Source organism: Micromesistius poutassou (genome assembly GCF_964030765.1).
Source record: "Micromesistius poutassou genome assembly, chromosome: 24".
Lineage (NCBI taxonomy): Eukaryota > Metazoa > Chordata > Actinopteri > Gadiformes > Gadidae > Micromesistius > Micromesistius poutassou.
The window spans coordinates 3,093,063-3,106,622 of NC_140294.1; the positions used below are offsets into that span (position 1 = coordinate 3,093,063).

A 13,560-nucleotide genomic window follows, 5' to 3' on the forward strand; every position below is an offset into this window, starting at 1 on the left:
ACCTTTATGGTTCTGTGTCGGGTTTTAGTGAGTGGACCAATCACAGCCCTTGCTGCTGCGTGGCCTCAACGGAAGGTTACCATTTTTCGGGAGGCGCACGTCAGGCCCTTGCGGTGGACGCAAGGAGGGTCCGCAAGGACGTAAGGGGTCCGTAACCCCCTTGCGTTGCGTGAACGTGGGACCATAATCAGCCCTTGAGCCTTGAGGCTCTTGCGGAAGCTGGTGAGCGACTCTGTGGCCCTACATTAAAAGAGCAGACCCATGATTCGTGTCATGGGTGACACCTTTGCTAGTCCTACTATGACACCTCTGTTAAAAACGTCTCTTAACTCTGGAGTAAGGAGCAGGAGGCCTCATGGCTGTATGGTCAAGAGATGGCCATGTTTCCTACCACTAGAGGGAGACATTTAGCTGCAAAGCTAAGGCAGACAACTATATGTCACAGGGTCATCTCAACTGTACTTCAATGGTATTACCTACAATTACTGGTGAAGCACTCGTTAAGTCCTGCTCATTACTAAATATAACTTATTTCGAACATTTTGTGCAAACAACCATATTCTTGGCTAAGACATGTAGTTATTACTGAGTAATTATATCCAAAGGACTTAATGGCTACCTGTAAAATACAGTGTTTCTAGCTCCCTCCCTCCTCCTGCCCTCAGCATGTCATCACACACACACACACACCCACACACACCCAGAACATAATAACAGAAGCCTGATAGGGTTGCAAGCCCGGTTATGCAGGTCATTCCAATACACACACACACACACACACACACACACACACACACACACACACACACACACACAGAACCTAATAACAGAAGCCTGATAGGGTTGCAAGCCCATTCCTGCCCTCATCACATTTCATCATTCCTGCCACATCTGGTGGGAATGGTTAAACGCTGAGGGTGCCAGGCTAGCCTGAGGGGAAACTTAAGTTTCACAGACAAGTCTCTCTGCCGTGTACTTTATAGCGTGTGATGACGCGTGGCCTCACGCTCTATTTCTAGTGTGGGGTGCTGAGTACTGACTGTTTGGTAAGAGTAACAAGAAGCATGCTGCTCACGTCAAATCTGCATATATCGGGTTTTATGAAACAGAGACAGACAGACAGTTGACAAAAATGTAGGTCATTCCGAAAAGGTTAATCCCAAAAAATACTGGAAAATGGTACAGTTACTGTGATTAGATGAGTATTATATAATAAGTAGGTTATTTCTTAAAGTAGCAATCTCAAAGATTTCTTAGGTTGTTCTCGCGATACCTTTGGGCGACAAGCATAAATTGTTTGGATGAGTGTGTGTGAAGCGTTGGCAGTCCCTTTGGATAAAAGCGTCTGCTAAATGCCCTAAATGTAAACGTCAATGTAAATGTCAATTGTTCCCAGTGATCCCAGTAGCCTCGCCACTGACACCCAGTACGTGGAATTCATCATACTGCAGAAGCAAAGCGCGTTTATCAGCAGGCCAGTGGCACAATCGCCACGGTGTCTCCTCATAGCCACTTAAAAGACATTCATTTTTGCTTAAAGTAAAAGTTAAGAGAAAACATTTTAAAAGTACAGACACACAAAAAAGCGATTCAACTACACTCATCTGAGCAGTAGAGATAAGTCCCTTGACACCGCTGTGTACACTCAAAACGTGAACTCCATCCCTCACCTTACATCTATATTTAGGGCATTTAGCAGACTTTCTTATCCAAAGCGACTTACATGAAGTACATTTTGTCAGAACAAAGAGAAACACTATATCACTGTCGGTTCAGTAAGGATGTTCATAGAACCAAGTGCCAAGGACTGACAATCGCTAGGTTAACACATTCCCCGTATATAACAAAGATAGCTAGGATAAGACGCTACGCAATGCTAGGTACTACTTTTCAACACATTCTCACTCCGAGTTTGTCGAAAAATCGACGCCAAGGGCTTTCGGCGTTAACTGCTGACGCAAAGGGTGTCCTTGTGCATCTTCATTCGACAAAGGGGGTTTGTAATCCCTCCACGGCGATATCTGACGCCCAGGAAAAGCGCTCCCACGTGTGCATTTAGGGTTAGGGTAGTAGTGGTTAGGGTTAGGGTATAACTATAATACACAATTATAAACCTTACATTAACCTTGTTTATATAATTACTAGTCAATCTAAAAGGAACTGTTTACATTCTCCTTGGACCTTCAGAGTTCAGATTTGCATTCCCACTGGAGCCACTGAGTCTGATACTGAGGCCAGGCCAATCGACTGACTTCTTTGTTGTATAGATTTGTTTAACTATTGCAGCCCTGTCTCACAGACTTGCAGACATGTCCACTTTCCCCATAGTGTATTGAAAATTAACTTGGCCTCTCCCGCTAATCCTAAATGCTCCAGAATGGTCAATCCCACTTACCTTTGTTAACTGTATATTCCCTACCCACAATGCAAACGTTTCCCTATAAGAATCTTGTCCACCCATTGTCTCACTGAATGTATCTTTGGTAACTTTGCTGCCTATACTTCCCCATGATCATGCTCTAATATTAAATCAAATATTTCGCTGGCCGACATGTCCTTTCTCTTCAGTTTCTCTTCATCAGTTAGGGTAGTAGTGGTTAGGGTTAGTGTTGTAAATTCCCTATTAGTTTGTTTATTGTATTACGTATATAATGCGTATATATATATATCGTTATTTCTGTTCAGGCATTTGGGACAGCCCAGGTAGCGCCGTGGGGTCCTAGAGTCACTAGGTGTACGGGGCTACGTCAGAGCTTGTTGCGCGCGACCGCATAGCACGCCACGATAAAGAATGCGTTCGTGAAGAGTGAGTAATGTACTGAACCACGTATATTTATGAATATTTACGTAGGATAAATATTATATGCAGTCCGCAATTCGGTTCCATATTAGTGGGCGTGATTTCATGTTTGAGCTGTTTTCTGCTATTTAGTTGATTCACTCACGAATTGGGTAGCTATTGTATGAGCCTGTACCTCGTGTAGCATTGTGTATACGTCACTCGGCTGCGCCGTTGTCGGCTGTTATATTGCACGTGTTAACGTGTCTATGTGGAAACTATGTGTTATGCTTGTATAGCATTTATGGGGTGTTAAGCCCGATGTTTTAGGTGGATCTTGTAATAAGTATTTGTCTATTTCTTATTCTGTCTTACAGAAAAACCATTCATTCATTCAATCATTCATTCATCCATTCATTCAACCATTCATCATTCATCCATTGCTTGATTCCTTGATGTCATTCGCAATATTGAAGATATAAACAACCAGAACTGTTCCCTGTGTATGAGTCTACTCTCTGACCGGAGTTGCCGTCCTGGATAAAGTGGTCCCAGTAAAACACACAAGCACATTCTCCAATATTGGTCCTTCGAACCGGAATTACTTCACCCACGACGGAGCCATGGACGCACAGAGAACAGCAGCAACCGGAAGCGGAACACAAGGACAAGGAAGGCAGCGACAGCTTCCAGCACACATGCAGGGCTATCAGGTCAGCTTACCACAGTCCCTCATGCCTTATACTGCCCCCCTCCAAGACGACAGCGAGAGCGCCAGCGCACAGCAGCTGCGGTCACTCAGCCTGCAGACCGAGTCTGCCGCTACAGGTGACCAGCTATACACCGCGCTCGGGCCTCCTCCCTGTCCCTTCTCACCAGGAGCAGTCGATAAGGCGAGTCAATGGGACATAGCATCGTATGCTAGTAATCTGCCCAGCCACCTGCACACGTGTGTGGGGCCCCAATCGCCAGCTCCCTCCGAACAGAGCTGCTACAGTCGGCGCTTAACGGAATGCAGCTACAACGCAAGCGGACCAGGTCCTCCTACGCAACAGCACACGTCATCTATCGGTCTGGGCGACCCGTCAAACCACTCACCTTGGTTAGACCCCCAACCAGACAGCCGTGTCTTTCAGCAGCAGCCATTATTCCCCCAGCTGGGACCACCTACCCAGCCTCAAGATAAGCTGCTGCTAACACCACCGCTGTGCACAACAACTGCAGCATTACAGTCTCAAGTGACAACAGTTTGTCTGCCAGGCCAAAGGCAACAGTGCTACACGTTGACTCAGTCCCTACCGTCAACAATAACTTCTGCACCGTTATTCGGAGCAGTTCCTAGGCCGCCAGTGCCCACTGCGACGAGTATGGTCATGACGCAGTCTAACTTCCAGGCGACGCAAGCAGTGGGCCAACAGCTGTCAACAGCACCAGGGTACCAGCCTGCCTACCAGCCAAACCACGCTGCGTCATCGCCTGTGCAGACCATGTATGCCAGCACGCCAACGGCCGTACAGCCTACACATCAACCCCAGGCTGCATATCAATATGCTCCAGCTACGCCTGCACAGCCGACATATCAACCCCAGGCCGCATATCAATATGCTCCAGCTACGCCTGCACAGCCTACATATCAACCTCAGGCTGCATATCAATATGCTCCAGCTACGCCTGCACAGCCTACATATCAACCCCAGACTGCATACCAATATGCTCCAGCTACGCCTGCACAGCCTACATATCAACCCCAGACTGCAACACTGCAGTACCCTGCACACCAGTTACCCGCTGCAGCTGCTCTCCAGCCAGTGGGCCAGCACCCACTAGGCACGCCTAGTAGGCCTCAGCAGTTTACCTATCAACCACCCACATGGGCAGTGGCGCCCTCACCATACACACCTGCTGCTCCCCCGCAGACAGCGTATCAGCCTCCGCCAGTCATCCCTGCACAGCCAGTGTATCAACTGCCACCGTACCAGCTGAGCCATCAACCACTACCGGTGTACCAGCCTCAGCCTGCTCCAACAACTCAGCCAGCCTATCAGCTGGTGCCTCCAGCACCTGGTCCAGCACCGTACCAGCTGAGCCATCATCCACAACCGGTGTACCAGCCCCAGCCTGCTACAACAACTCAGCCAGCCTATCAGCTGGTGCCTCCAGCACCTGGTCCAGCACCGTATCAGCCTGTACCAGCTCCGCCGGTCCAGTATGCCCTTCAGCCCAGCTATACACCAACACAAATGCCATCCACTCTCCAGCCTCCCAGGCAGCCAGTCCCAGTACCGAAACTGCCTAAGTTGGTCAACGACAATGAGAGAGACTTCACTGACCTGAAGATGGCGCTGGACCACCTACTCAGTCCACACACTGAACTCTCTGAGCATTACAAGTACCGTGTACTTATAGAGCACCTGGTCCTGGATGAAGCCAGGTTGATAGCACAGTCCTGCAGGCATTATGCGCAGCCCTACACCGCTGCCATGCAGGCCTTACAGCGGCAATATGGACAGCCACATCAACTCGCGCAAAGCGAGATTGCCGCGATCCTGAACTCTCCTGACCTCAAAGCTGGAGATGCCAAAGCCTTCCAGAGCTTCGCCCTTAGTGTCGACCTGCTAGTGGGAATGCTTGCATCGCTGGAAGGGCCCAACGGGATGGAAGTGATGTCGACCGGCCATGTCGATCGGCTCCTCAGTAAGCTCCCTAAACAATCGAGGGACGGCTTCGTGGAGCATCTACAGGCTCAAGGTCGCCTCAATACAAACAGCCTAAACCCGTACAACCTCCGAGACCTCTCAGATTGGCTCAGGGTAAAGGCTGAAACTCAAAGACTGTCCGCAAGAATGGCACAGCGCCATCGGATTGAAGGGCCACAGGCCCCCAACAGAGATAGGCAAGTTCCTGTGACCAGGCCTCGCAACCTCTCAGTTTATCATGGCTCCGACAAGCCTAAATCTGACAGTCATCAGCCTTCAGACAGGTTTCGGTCGGAGGCCAAGCAGCAGAAGTTCACGAAGATATGTCTCTTCTGTAAGAGTGCCGATCACTACCTATCACAGTGTCCAGACATCATCCGACGCCCACCGGAAGAGGTCGAGAAGTGGATAGCAGACAGCAAGCGTTGTCGTAAGTGTGGTCGCACCAACCACGGGCAAGACGCCTGCACCCTGAAGAAAGTGTGCAGTGAATGTCATGAGGTTCACCTCAGAGTTCTCCATACCATCGCCAAGCCAGGTCCCCGCGTCTACCTCATTACGCCGGAGGATCGCGCCTCACTCGCCAACTCCAAGCAAGGAGGAAAGGTGTACCTCAAGGTGGTGCCAATCATCATTAGCCATGGGAGCAAGTCGCTGCACACCTACGCGATCCTTGACGATGGGGCCGAACGCACAATAATACTGCCAGCTGCTGTTCGTCACCTGGAACTCAAAGGTGAAGCCGAATCTCTCGCTCTGCGGACGATCCGCCAAGACGTGGCTCGCCTCACTGGTGCGTCGGTCAACTTCCATGTGGCCTCCCTGGCACATCCTTCAGAACAGCACCTGGTTAAGGGTGCCTTCACAGCGGGTCGGCTAGCCCTGTCAGAGCAATCTTACCCCGTAACTGCACTTCAGAAGCGCTATCACCACTTGAGGGGCCTCCAGCTTCAGAACTTCAGTAAGGTACATCCGCTACTGCTAATCGGTGCAGATTGCACCCACCTGATCACAGCGAAGGAGCCTGTCAGGTTCGGCCCCAGAGGTGGACCCGCAGCTGTTCACACAGCGCTCGGCTGGGTGCTCCAGGGTCCAGATGGTCTCGGGTCTCATGCTGCTTCATGCTACTTCACATCTCTCAAGCCAGCACCAGACGACTACTACCAACATGTCGAACGTCTCTGGCAGCTCGACGTGCTCCCGTTTCGAAGCGAGAAGCTAGCAGTACGGTCCCGTCTGGACCAAGAGGCCGTGAGCATCCTGGAAGCACGCACTGAAAGGGTAAAGGTCATAGACACATTCCGGTACGCCACACCTCTGCTCCGGGCTAAGGATGCGCCACTGCTGAAAGCCGCTGCTGAAGCAGTCATGCCAATGCTCCGCAGCACAGAGCGACGACTGGAAAAAGACCCAGCTAAAGCTAAAGTCTACGAAGCAGAGATCCAAAAGCTCATCGATGGAGGGTGTGTTACCAAGCTCAGCAAAGAAGAGATGGATAAGTCCAGCGAGTCATGGTTTATTCCCCATCACCTCGTCCATCACAACAGCAAGGATCGCCTAGTCTTTGATTGCTCCTTCACTTACTGCGGCCTCTCCCTTAATGAGCAACTCCTCCCGGGTCCAACCCTCGGACCATCGCTCATCGGGGTCCTCCTGCGATTCCGGCAGTTTGCTGTCGCCATCAGTGGAGACATCCGGGCAATGTTCCACCAGGTTCGTCTCCTACCAGAGGACCAGCCATTGCTGAGGTTCGTCTGGAGAAACCTGCGAAAAGAAGAGCAACCTAACATCTACCAATGGCAGGTCTTGCCGTTCGGTACAACGAGCAGCCCATGCTGCGCAACGTTTGCGCTGCAGAAGCACGTCAAAGACCACGCAGAGGGAAACGAAGACATCCTGCAGTCCATAGAGCAGTCGTTTTACGTGGACAACTGTCTCCAGAGCCTTTCAACATCCGAGGCTGCCAAGCTCCTCGTGGACAAGATGCGGCAGTGTCTAGCCTCGGGAGGATTCGAAATCCGGCAGTGGGCAAGTAACTTCCCATCTGTTGTCTCCCATCTGCCTTCCACTGCCAGATCAGAGAGCACAGAGCTATGGCTAGCTGAGAAGAGCACCGACCCTCAAGAGCCGGCTCTGGGTCTACGGTGGCATTGTCCGACTGATCAACTTGGCTACAAGCCCAAGCCTATGGAGAGCGAGATTCCCACCATGCGCCACATATACAAGGTGCTGGCCAGACAATATGACCCTCTTGGATTCATCATTCCCTACACAACGAGGGCCAAGGTTCTCGTCCAGAGACTGTGGGCGAAGAAGAGGAGCTGGGACGACCCAAACCTTCCTCCTGACATCCTCGCGGCCTGGTCTAGTTGGGAGAGGGAGCTCCCCGAGCTGGCGAATATCTCCCTACCGCGAACCTACGCACCACAGGACATCGCCACTGAAGCCACAGACTATACAATGCATGTCTTCTGTGACGCCTCCGAGCAGGCATACGGTTCGGTAGTTTACCTCACAACGAAGAGTGGCGACACCGTTCATGTCTCATTTGTTATGGCAAGGTCTAGGGTGGCCCCAAAGCGCCAGCAGTCGATGCCACGGCTGGAGCTCTGTGCAGCATTGACAGGGGCCCAGCTGTCCTCCCTCATTCATCGAGAGCTTACCTTAAGCATCACCCAGACCTTCCTTTGGACTGACTCCACCACAGTCTTAACCTGGCTGACATCCGAGTCCTGCAGGTTCAAGGTCTTCGTAGGAACCAGAGTCTCAGAGATTCAGGACTTGACATCCGTGCACACCTGGCGGTATGTGGACACGGCCAACAATCCTGCCGACGATCTCACCCGCGGCAAGACCTTGGCTGAGCTGGCGGCACCAAATCGGTGGATTCAAGGGCCATCGTTCCTCCGTGATCCACCTAAAAATTGGCCATCGCTTCCCACCTTCACAGAGCCAGAAGATGCTGCTGAGCTCAAGCAAAGTATCTTCTGCGGTCTCACACAGACGAGTCTGGCACCTCAAACACCAGACGTCACACAGTTCGACAGCTGGACAGACCTGGTCAACGCCACCCAGAAGTTCTTTGATGGGGCGGCGGCTGACCCATCCTTACCTCAACCGGACCCCTTTGACGCCGAAGCCCTCCTGCTGAAGGCCAGCCAAGCAGACTGCTTCCCAGGAGAGATTAAGTGTCTCAGGGCTGGTAAACCAGTACTGCCCAGCAGTAAGCTCAGTACGCTTACACCGGAGATGGATCCGACAATGGGTCTTATCCGAGTCGGTGGACGCTTTCGTCGTATGGACACCTCCTGTTCAACCGATATCCACCCCATAGTTCTCGATCCCTGCCATGCGATAACAAAACTCCTCATCAAGGACGTGGATGCACGACTACTCCACCCAGGGCCCGATAGGGTCTTCGCCGAGATCAGGCGCAAGTACTGGGTCCTGCGTGGGAGACAGGCTATCAAGCACCATCAGAGGACTTGTGCGGAATGCAGGAAATGGAGAGGGCAACCAGTGGTTCCAGTGATGGCGGACCTACCTCCTGCCCGCCTGCGGATCTTCAGGCCTCCGTTCTTCTCGACGGGAGTGGACTGCTTTGGACCATACGTCATCAAGGTCGGGCGGCGTAGTGAGAAACGATGGGGTGTCATATTTAAATGTCTTCACCACTCGATGTGTCCACTTGGATCTGCTGAATAGTATCGACGCCGACGCCTTCCTCCTAGCATTGAGGCGATTCATTGCACGTAGAGGCACTCCTTTCGAGGTTCTCTCGGATCAGGGAACAAACTTCCGAGGTGCAGAGAGAGAGCTGAAGGAGGCGTTCGCTGCAATGGAACCACAGCTACAAGAGAGACTTGCTAAGCAACGGATCAAGTTTAAGTTCAACCCACCAGCAGCTCCCCACTTTGGTGGCGCCTGGGAGCGTGAGATACAATCCGTCAAGAAAGCCCTGCAGGTGGTGATTGGCGCTCAGTCCCTCCAAGAAGAAGTCCTGCTCACTGTCTTAATCGAGGTGGAAGGCATCCTTAATTCCAAGCCTTTAGGATACGTGTCGTCAGACGTTGGGGATCCGGATCCTGTGACCCCAAACATGTTGCTGATGGGGCGGCGGGACGCCTCCTTGCCACAGGTGTCCTATGCCCCGGACCCACTCACCAGGAGACGGTGGCGTCATTGTCAAATGATGGTGGATCACTTCTGGACACAATTCCTCAGAAGTTACTTACCGTCTCTTCAAGTCCGTCAGAAGTGGCGCCAACCTACTGATGATCTTCTCCAGGACACTGTCGTGATGATCGTCGATCCTCAGCTGCCACGTGCTCATTGGCCCGTTGGGAAGGTGGTCAAGCTGAATGCCAGTGCTGATGGATGCATTCGGTCTGCTGAGGTCCAAGTGGGGGACAAGACTTACCTGCGACCAGTGGCACGCCTTGTCCGGCTGCCAGCTGTTCCAGACGATGACACTGATCCAGGGATTTCTGTAGCGCCTTAGGGAATTTATATTTGTTTACATAATAGCCATGCTATTCAGGGGGTGGCTGTTGTAAATTCCCTATTAGTTTGTTTATTGTATTACGTATATAATGCGTATATATATATATCGTTATTTCTGTTCAGGCATTTGGGACAGCCCAGGTAGCGCCGTGGGGTCCTAGAGTCACTAGGTGTACGGGGCTACGTCAGAGCTTGTTGCGCGCGACCGCATAGCACGCCACGATAAAGAATGCGTTCGTGAAGAGTGAGTAATGTACTGAACCACGTATATTTATGAATATTTACGTAGGATAAATATTATATGCAGTCCGCAATTCGGTTCCATATTAGTGGGCGTGATTTCATGTTTGAGCTGTTTTCTGCTATTTAGTTGATTCACTCACGAATTGGGTAGCTATTGTATGAGCCTGTACCTCGTGTAGCATTGTGTATACGTCACTCGGCTGCGCCGTTGTCGGCTGTTATATTGCACGTGTTAACGTGTCTATGTGGAAACTATTTGTTATGCTTGTATAGCATTTATGGGGTGTTAAGCCCGATGTTTTAGGTGGATCTTGTAATAAGTATTTGTCTATTTCTTATTCTGTCTTACAGAAAAACCATTCATTCATTCATCCATTCATTCAACCATTCATCATTCATCCATTGCTTGATTCCTTGATGTCATTCGCAATATTGAAGATATAAACAACCAGAACTGTTCCCTGTGTATGAGTCTACTCTCTGACCGGAGTTGCCGTCCTGGATAAAGTGGTCCCAGTAAAACACACAAGCACATTCTCCAATAGTTAGGGTAGTAGTGGTTAGGGTTAGGGTAGTAGTGGTTAGGGTTAGGGTAGTAGTGGTTAGGGTTAGGGTAGTAGTGGTTAGGGTTAGGGTTAGGGTTAGGGATACACACTTATCACTGTTCGCCGCGGAGGGATTACATTGTAATGAGTAGAAAACCTCCTGCGTCGAAAGAAGAAGCACAACGACACCCTTCACCCTTTTGGCGTGCTGACACCCTTCGCGTCAGCACACCAAAAGCCCCTGAAAGAGATAAGAGACAGCAGAGAGAGAGGTCGTGTTTCCCGAAGCTCCGCTAGACAGTGGCAAAAACTACTTAATTCATCGTTCAGGTCTACTTTATTTTATTTTATTTCATGATCATAATACTTAAGAATATATAGTTTGTTTCTGTCAACCTCAATTGCTCGATTCAACAATACTTTTTGGCACTTTGACTACCGGATCAGACCGCAGCAAAAGCCTTGGACTTTCCTATCGCCAACATGCCTCTGTACTCGGATGTCTCAGGCACAGAGACTGGGAAATGCACAGACTGCACCAAACTGCAACAGACAGTGGCTCTATTTGAAGCGAGGCTAGCAGCATTAGAAAAATGCAAAGGACTCCTCCAGGATACAGTGCCGATGGGTGAGTTTGCTGAGCTAGCTCAGACAAATACACAACAGGATGATCAAAGCTACACTGTATCCTTCCCGAAGCTGGACAAGAGAGAGACAATTCCAACTGCCTCTCATTGGCACAGAGTCGGCGCTAAGCCCAAACAACATTCCAAAGTGAATCAACAAGTTCACTCAACGCCAAATGCTAAGCTTCCCAAAGCTAAAATCAGCCGGATTAACCAATCGCTGAAGTTTACCATGCCGCTGAAGAACCGGTTCCTGCCACTCCAGGAGTCCACGAACGCGCCTCCCACCCACGCACCCCTAAGACCCGAGATGCGTCCAGACGGATGGTGTGAACAGAGACCGACCATGACCCTGTCGCCAGAGAGGCCAGCTGCGCATGCATCTGCCACCCGTGCACCCCTGAGCCCCAGGATGCGTCCGGACGGACGGTGGGGACAGAGACGGAACAAGAACCAGTCGCCACGGAGTCGAGCTGTGCATGCGTCTGCCACCGCCACCTCAAGTCAACAAGGGCCCATCTCACAGAAAGCAGATGAACCAGACACTCTGATTGTAGGAGACTCAACCATAAAGGATATAACCGGTAAGAAGATCAAAACATGCTACTTCCCAGATGTGATGGTTAGTGATGTCAACCAGAAACTAACCACAATTATATTGGAAAACCCCAAAATCTCACAGGTTATTGTGCATGCAGGACTTAATGATATTCGAAGAGAACAGTCAGAACTTCTGAAGAGGGATTTCACTGAACTATTGGACACACTGGACAAATTACACGTTAGGTCATTCATCAGTGGACCCATACCAGCAGTTGACAGGGGAATAAACAGATTCAGTCGTCTACTTGCACTGAATACATGGCTTTCAAGAGTATGCAATGAAAGAGGAAGGGGCTTTATTGACAATTTCAACTTGTTCTGGGGGCGCAAATACCTTTTCAGAGCAGATGGCCTACACCCAAACAGGTTAGGCTCAAAACTGTTAAGGGACAATCTTCTCTTCTCACTCTCCCACCATGAGAAGAAGCGAGACTACAGCCTCCCCCACACATCTACTGTCCCACTATCTGACACACAGATAGCAGACAGACCACAGACCTTGAAGAGAGACAACAGCCTGCCCGACACCATCGACACCATGCCTCCCCCCTTTGCCTCTGACCTCCAGCTGTCTCCCGCTGATGATGACCACCAGCCTCATCTCTCCCATAGCCACAACGACAACTCCAGTTCCACTGTCTCCTCCCTTTATGATTTTCCAGATGAATTTAAGAAACTGAGAAATGTTGGCATCAAAATTGCATCTGCGTCAATGATACCATCCCCACGTCATGACCACAGTCTGATAACACCCAAGCGGAGGGCGCCCCAGCCCGCCCCTCCCTGTACTGATAGTAGTCCTGATTATTACTGAGACAAAAAAGGGTTCAGCCGTAGACACAGCACAAAGGAAGTTTTGCATAATCTGTTGAACCCAAGGTTGCCTACATCAAAACATGGCAACTTTTGCATTCCTGCTGTAATCACTAAGAGAGTAAACAAAGGGAAACTTAGACGCACTGCTAACCTCTCAAATCTCATACGTATTCCCTCCAAACCCAAATCAACCTTAAAGCCTATCAATAACACCATCAGGATGGGTCTACTTAATGTTAGGTCTCTTAATAACAAATCTTTTTTAGTTAATGATTTTATTACCACTTCTCAACTGGATTTTATGTTTTTAACTGAAACATGGCTAGAACAAAATAACAGTGCAACCGTTCTGATAGAGACAGCTCCTCCCAACTATAACTTTTTTGATGTATGTAGATCTGGAAAAAGAGGTGGAGGGGTTGCTGCTATATTTAAAAATGTATTTCAGGGGAAACAGATGCTATTTGGTGATTTTCCATCATTCGAATACCTTTGTGTTGTATTGAAATGTTCCCAATGTTCCCAACTCTGACAGCTTTTAAAACAAGACTGAAGACTTTTATGTTTGCTTTAGCTTTCTGCTAAATCTTAAATATTTATTATTTTAACTTTGCCTTTATTTTCTCACTTTCTAAAATGCATTTCTTTTAACTCTGCCTTTCTAAAATGTTTTTTAAACTTTGCCTTTATTTTCTATCTATTTTACTTTTTACTTAACTATTGTTTTCTTTTATTGTATGACAATGTTT

At 49.6% G+C, this 13,560-nt stretch overlaps 1 protein-coding gene across 1 annotated transcript in view; it reads left to right on the forward strand.

The window, feature by feature from the left end:
- The window catches only part of LOC311369578 (beta-galactoside alpha-2,6-sialyltransferase 2-like), a gene marked incomplete at its 3' end in the record, with an annotated part of 33,649 nt that overhangs the window by 2,621 nt on the left and 17,468 nt on the right, over positions 1-13,560 (forward strand). The window lies entirely within an intron of this gene.